General features: G+C 42.3%; 1 protein-coding gene and 1 pseudogene across 1 annotated transcript in view; one reads left to right on the forward strand and one right to left on the reverse strand.

Annotated features, from left to right (window-relative positions):
• Window positions 1-7,875, forward strand: part of IL2RA (interleukin 2 receptor, alpha) — a 48,804-nt gene that overhangs the window by 22,380 nt on the left and 18,549 nt on the right. The window lies entirely within an intron of this gene.
• On the reverse strand, window positions 645-1,845 carry LOC102249236 (annotated as a pseudogene).

Consider the following 7,875-nt stretch of genomic DNA (forward strand, 5'->3'; position numbering starts at 1 on the left):
CACAAAAGTTTGAGAAGCACTAGCCTAATTGACCACTCTACCTCCCACCTCTTGCTGCCCCCAGTTAGCCATCTGTAAATGCAAAAAAAAAATGTTCTTCTTAAAGAATAGATCTGAGTACAGCATCCCATAGTCATAAACCTTCAAATGGTTCCCTGGTGCCTCACAGATGACATTCACATGATTTCCTCCATGATTTTGTCCTAACCATCTACCATCTAGCTTTCTCTGCTAGACGTCCTGAGTGCTGAGACTCAATGCTGACCTAAGTGGAACGCAGAGCTCTCAGTTCCTCATACATACACAGTATTTCCCCAACACATCACCTTGTCTCTCTCATGCTGTTCCCTTTCTTCTACTAATCCGTGCCTGGGAAATCCCTTTTATCCTTCCAGACTCTGCTCACAGAGTCGTTATTTTCATAGCTCTCTTCCACTGTCCTACCTACCATACACAAGTAATTGCTTCCTTCTGGGAGTTCACATCACTTTGCATTTGCTTTTTTTTTTCCTACCAGTTATCGCTTTTCTGCAGTTCATAATGTTAGGGCACTCTTTGGGTTTCATTAAGCAGATAAATTTATGCAGGAAAAAGTTCACTTTACAAATAATTTGGTTTGGCTGCAAAACGCTTATATAAAAGTCATAGCTTTGAGACGTCTTTATATCATAGTAACTTCATATGTTGTGAAATGGTTTTCTATAATCTTGACATTTTCTCAGAGAGCCAGTTCTCCTGTTTTAGTTGCCTTATAAGAGCTTCCAAAGACTTCAATCTCCCTAGAGTTTGTTGCTCTTGTAGCTCAAGAAGAGTAATCTTTGAATGTAATTTAGAGACTTTCTGCCAAAGATGTCTTATTTATATCCTGTCTGCAGTAAGAATGTTCAAGTTGTAAGACTTCTGTCTCATAGTCTAGCTCCTGATAGGAGTCTTCACTGTCTATATCTTCCATTTCTACAGTTTCTTTTTGGACAGGCATAAAAGAATTGTAGGTTTGAAATTTTCTGTGGGTACATAAATGGCAATAACAGATTCTTTATTTAGGTTTAATTCTTCAACCGTTTGAGTAATTGTGCTGAGTAAGTATGAATTTTCCTGTGCTGACTTAATTTCCACTGAATTATTTGTAACAAGATGATTGGTAGTTATTTCAAGCACATCTTGGGTTTCCAAAGACTGCGGAATACTTTCTGAATTTGAAATTGTCAAAAGTAATAGTTGTTGAATTCAGATTCTCAAAAGATGTGTGAAAACCACCTATGTCTTGGTTAATTGATGTTTCCAAGGTAGATTCTGGTTTTCCAGTATCTTCCAGTTTAACTAGATTAAGAGTTAATATGTTATTGTGTATACTTCCTGCTTTTGGAGCTGGTGGCTTCACCAACGCAGATGAATGGAGTGATTCTGCATGTTCAGGGAGGACTCCTGTATTAACTGTATTTTTCTTTGGCTCTTTTGATGCAAATGATTCTTGTGACTTGCCTGTCAGGCACACCTCTTTCTCATATTCTATTTTTTTCTTCTGACAGTTGTTTTTGGAGGGTCTTTCTCCTGACTGTCTTCAGGCAAAGAAAATATTGTTGGAATTGCAGTTTGTTTCAAATATCGAACCCCCCATCTGATGTCAAGAGAGTCAGGTGTGAAATGGTCATTACACAGGAACTGGTATTTACTGGGCATCCATGCATCTCGTTTCATGTTCTTTAACCATTTTTCTCATTTTTCTTTGTCATGTAGAGGAAACGGGTAAAACCTCAGCTTGAGGTCCTTATTATTCCTTCCCCACGGTTATTACAGCAAATCGCTGCACAGTAGGGAGGCATTGCTCCAGCACGCCCCGGAGGGAGACCCAAGACCTTGCTGACTCCAGCACAGCTAGGCCCTCCTGGCCCGTGTGAGCAGGTCCCACTCCAAACCTGCTGGCCCTTGTGGGGGAGCGGGGGCGGGGGCCTTTTCCCCATTTTTTTCTATCACAATCTCTGATTTGTCATTAATCCTACCTAATGTTTCTTGAAAGTTTCTCACCATGGTCTGCCAAATTCCTAATTCATTTTACTGCTATATTCATATCTGTTCCTGAGTCTGCTATCCTGCTTGTTCAATATTTTGAATCTGACTTCTGCACAAAGCCAATGGCATCACCTTCTGAGCTTTTATGGTTCCTTAAGGTCAGTGAAAACCTTTTATCCACACTTCTGTCCTCTTCATCCTTTCTTCTTTCTGAAATATTTAACTTTGCTTCTTGAAAGAATTTCTAAAAGTGAAAGTAAAAAATTTAAAGGCAGAAAAGAGGGCAGCAATAGTAGGCTTTCTTGTGATTCCTGTCCCACCACCTCTCTCTGAATTTCAGTATCCTGCCATGTAGATGACAATATCTACCTTCCAGTGGTGTAGTAAACATTAAAGGCAATCTAGACAAAGGATCAGCACACAGGCAAGGCTCAGCTATCATAGTTACTATTATATAAATGGCCCCAATTGGAGGACCTGAGTTCTCTGACTTCTTCAAAGATAATGATCTGAACTAAACCACAACATTTCATAAGCACTTTCCAGTGACCCAGATAGTTTAGACATAGCTCTACTTCTCCTCGAGAAAGAACCTTCCCCAGCTGGGTGAAAAGCACACTCGTTCCTGAAGATTATGATTCTATATGATGGGAAAGTACTGAACTGGGAATCAGGTTGCCACACAACCTATTTCCTCATCCACAAAATGTGGAGGTTGACCTAAATGATCTTTAGGGTTTCTCCCAGCTCTCAGTTTTAGGATCCTTAAGAGTTATAGTCAGCATGTCCTACGGTATTTTGCACCAGAAATACTTGGTTTTTGCTGGTTGGGCTTCCTAAGGAAGTTGGATACTACCTTTGACATCGGGTATATCATGGTTCTTCTTAGATCTAACATAGAAGATGAATGGCTTTAAGTGAAGAACAGATCATTTCTTTATTGGGTGCCCTGAACTCTTAATATACTTCTATACCCTTTGTGTAAAGCTTAGTAAATCATCATCTAGAATCTTCTGTACTTAGTGCAGTGGTCGGCAAACTGCGGCTCATGAGCCACATGCGGCTCTTTGGCCCCTTGAGTGTGGCTCTTCCACAAAATACCACATGTGGGCGCACACGTACAGTGCGATTGAAACTTCGTGGCCCATGCGCAGAAGTCGGTATTTTGTGGAAGAGCCACACTCAAGAGGCCAAAGAGCTGCATGTGGCTAGCGAGCCACAGTTTGCCGACCACTGGCTTAGTGAGTCATTCTATTGTATAGATCAGAGGTGGGGAACACAGAACCCGAGGGCCCTATAAGACCTGCAGAATCACTTGGTCTGGCCCTGCCAAGTAAACTGAAGGCAGGACTTGAAATTCAATAAATCTAGGAGCTCTTTTCATAGCAACATAAATTTATATTAACTGAATTATATCAAACAAATGTTATAAACATCCAAATGGCCCTTGGCAGAAAAAAGGTTCCGCACCCTGGTATAGATGGAGAAGAAGCGAGACACAAAGATGAAGCCACTTACTCAGTTTTAGAAACAGTGATGGTTGAGCTGTGGGTAAGCATAACTTGACCTTGATTCACCCACAGAGCGAAGAGTTTTATCACAGACTCTGTCCACATCCTTTTGAAGCCCCATCCTTTCCCTTATTTTTCAAGTTGCTCACACGGGCCACAAGGGTCAGATGAGTTCCTTCTCATTTTAAACAACATCAGACCAAAAAAACCAAACAACAACAACAAAAAACAAGCGTTTTTCACCCACCCATCTTTCCTCCAGCTAGAAAATTCTCACTGCACCCTCTTAGATATTGAGTAAAACAGCCTGGAAACAAATTGCTTTGTAAGCAGGTTGCACAGCACCTGAGGCCCCTGCTCACTGTCTACTGGGGGAGGTAGTCCTTAGGAAGAGGGCAGCTAGAGAGAGAGAAGCTGCAGCAGCCATTGCTACTCTCAGTGTGTGATTGCAGCACCAGCAGCATTTGGGAGCTTGTTAGACATTGTCTTAGCTTCCACGCTCATCTATCAAATCCAAATGAGCATTTTAACAAGACCCCCCAGGGGACTTGTGTGCACATTAAAGTTTGAGAAGCGTGGCTGTGAACAACTTAAGCATAGGTCCTACTGGTTGGAGAGAATCCAACTTAGACGTCACTCTCCCAGATCAAATGACTTCCAAGTGTTGATATTTCTAGGACACAACATATCTCAGCAAAAAACTCATTTTAGTTATATTCCCTTTAAAAAAAACACAAAAGGGTAAAAAAAATAAAGGAGTGGGCTTAATGTAGGGGGAGTTGGCAAAATAAAATAAGGGGTGTCAGGATTCCAAATCCAGTTAAGAATCCCTGAATCTCTTGCTCCTGTTCTTCTTCCTGTGTGATGGAAACACTTATAGGAAGAAAAGAGAATACCTCCTTTAGCTACATTTCTCATCTTTTTTTTTTTTGAAACCCAAGCAATAGAAGCTACACATTTCTATTTGAGAATAGTGATGGGTGGTTGGTGATATGGTCTAATACTTGAAAGGAGAGAGCAGATGTCTGGGAGACAGTAAAGCTGGTTTGAATCCCTAAAATTGTTGCTATGTATCATACAAAAGCCTAATCTTTCCCTACCCAGCATGGCATGTGAGTGACATGGAGAAGTTGAGTCTCCAGTAATCCATTGGAGGGAAAACAAAAAAACAAAACAGCAGGAAAAAGAGAAGAGTGTCTCAGGGCCCTTCACTCTTCTCCCCAGACCTGTTTGGTGATACAAGCCAGAGGAAGGTGGCTCTGTTATTGTCACTAGTGTCAGCTGAAGAAGTCAAAAGTGCACTCAGAGTGTTATACTTCAGTTGAGGAAGAGGCAACAAATCCATAAATATCCCAAGGTAAGATGCACCTGTGATAGTATTTCAGAGACAGTGATGGAAGTGGGGTGTGAGAAGGGAGTGGAACACATGGATCCTGCTTGTGTCTTCCAAATTACCATTCATAGAAAAAATGTGAAATAATATGTGAAACATTTTCAACATCAGAAGAGCTCAGTTTAATGCTCTCTTAATGGATGCCTAAACCCTTGGGATTTTCAGGATTAGTAATGTGTTGCTGTTTCCTTTTCCCACTGTCCACATAAAAGGTATAAGAGCTAAAAGGTCAGGCCATATCAGTGTACTCCTGCGCCTATTGTAGGACTCCCCTGCTGGGAGCCCCACTTTCCAAGCTCTGGGAACTTACTTATCACCATCTCCCAAGATTAGGAATCTAAAGTTTTACTCCAATCCATAGGCAGCATACACTTTTTAAAATTTTTTAATCAAGTATTTTTTGACACCCATATATCTTGGTTTATAATAACAATAACTAAAGAGAGAATCTGGTGTTCAACTGGAAAGAGATATGAAATCAGATGAGATGGTTGGAAGTCTTTACCCATTATTTCCTCCTCTGCCTCCCACTCCTCCTTAATTTTTTTCTTCTCTCTCATCATTTATGTTTCTGCAGAGTTTGTTTTCAGGCTCTAGAACTGAGGATGAAATGATTATATTAGCTACACTAATATAATCATTAGGCCTGATGCATGAAATTTGTGCACCGGGGGGGGGGGGTCCCTCATCCCGGCCTTTACCCTCTCCAATCCGGGACCCCTTGTGGGATGTCTGACTGCCTCTTGCAATCTGGGATTGCTGGCTCCTAACCACTCACCTGAGTGCCTGCCTGATCACCCCTAACTCCTCTGCCTGCCTGCCTGATCGCCCCTAACCACCTCTGTTTACCTGCCTGATCACCTCTAACTGCTCCCCTACTGGCCTGATCGCCCCTAACTGCTACCCTGCTGGCCTGATCGCCCCTTACTGCTTCTGCCTCACCTCGAACCCAGGACCCAGGATTCCCTCCTCTGGCTGGTCGCAGGCACCTAGGACCTGGGCCGGCTTGGCTGGGGCTGGCCGCAGCCACAGGGGACCGTGAGTAGGCGGCTTCACCCAGGCCGCAGCTGCAGGCACTCGAGACCGCGGGGTGGGCGACTTGTCCCTCTCCTGGGCCGCAGACTGGCTGGTCCCCATTCCTCTCTTGTGAGCTTATTTGTGCCTGGCTAGTCCCATTCCTCTCTCACAAGCTCATTTGTGCCTTGCTGGTCCCCATTGTTGAGTGTCTGAGCAGTTCCGGGACAAGGGTGTGAGGGCATGATGACCATTTGCATATTAGCTCTTTATTATATAGGATTAGTGGCCCAGTGCACAAATTCGTGCACAATGAAAGGAAATTAATTAGAAGAATTATTTTAATATTGCTATTCGCCCTTTCTCTATAATATAAGTGTCAACCAAATTCACATTAACAATGACAGATGGTAACACACACATGCATTTGGCACCAGGAAGAGCTTTATATGTATCATGCATGTGCAAGTCAACTTAGCCTTTTATAGATATAGAATAAACTTGCTTACTTAGACCTGCTTCCTGATGTAGTTACACTTTTTCTAGCCCAATGAAGCACCCCAACTTCTCTTTCAGGTAATTGTCAGCAACACAGCAGTAAATATCAACATGAAGCAGATTATTATTGTAGATCACTCAGGGAGAACAAAGGGTGAGATATTTAACTGCAGCAGTGTTTGACTATATTCTGTGCAGTGAGAAAACCTGCAGTCATTTTCAAGGTCCACCATTTCTTACTTTTCAGTTGAGTCAACTTCCTAAGCTTTCTAAATCTCCATTTTCTGGCTACAGCAAACCTGAAAAGCCAAAGGTACTTGACATCTGTGGGACTCAATGGTACTGGGGGGTTCAGGCTCTGAGGATGACCTTGAGAGAACCAAATGTCTTCTATGAGATTCTGGTTCCTCATCTATGAAATGGAGACAGTGTTTCCTCAAACACTGTTATCAGGGTGAAATGCTAATGCAAAAGTCCTTTGGAACAAAATAGGTTTTCAATATCTTTCTCTCTTCTTCTGGCACCCCCATAATTCGAATGTTGGTACGCTTAATGATTTTTTTTAGATAAAATTACTAATAGTGAAATGCACAGATGTGTACAATTTGATGAGTTTTGGCAAATCTGTACACCCATATAATCAATGTCTCTGTCATCTCACTTTGAGTCAATCCCCACCCACCACAAGAAACCTGATTCTTTCTGTATACTAGTTTTATCTTTTCTTGAACTTCATATAAATGGAATCAGACAGTATGTAGTATTTTGTGTCTAACATCTTTGTTCAATATGATGTTTTTGAGGTTATTTAACGCTACTCATATGCTTTCATTTCTACTAGATAAATACCTAGGAGTGGAGAGGCTAAATGTAGGGTAGATGTATTTAACTTCATTTTTAAAACTTTCAGTTTCCCAAAGTAATGGTATTATTTTACACTCCTATCAATAATATAAGAGTTCCGGTCAATAAAAAAATATTTTTTTAAAAAAGAGGAGAAACCAAGATGGCGGCATAGGTAAACACCAGAGTTTGCTGCCTCAAACAACCACTTCAAAAATACAACTAAAAGACCGAACGGACATCATCCAGAACCACAGGAAGGCTGGCTGAGTGGAAGTTATACAACTAGGAGGAAAGAGAAAAACATACTGAGACTCAGAGGAGGCGCAGTGCTGAAGTAAAATTACTAAGGTGCGGAGTGCATGCGGAGCGGGCTGGCGGCTGAGGGCGCGGTTGTCGTTTTCAATCGGGAGGGAGTCTCAGGCTCTGAGTTCCAGTTCCGGGCGAGTCTCTAGGGACCCAGACTCATACGGGAGAAGCGGGACTGTCTGGCATGGCTCAGAACCCTACGGTAGCTTTCTCTCCGTGGGGCTTGCAGCGATTACTGGGACACTGAGAAGCAGAGCCTCTGAGGGCAAGACTGAGAGCAGCCATAATTGCTAACCC

The sequence above is a fragment of the Myotis brandtii genome, unplaced genomic scaffold (assembly GCF_000412655.1).
Source record: "Myotis brandtii unplaced genomic scaffold, ASM41265v1 scaffold297, whole genome shotgun sequence".
In the NCBI taxonomy this organism is placed as follows: domain Eukaryota; kingdom Metazoa; phylum Chordata; class Mammalia; order Chiroptera; family Vespertilionidae; genus Myotis; species Myotis brandtii.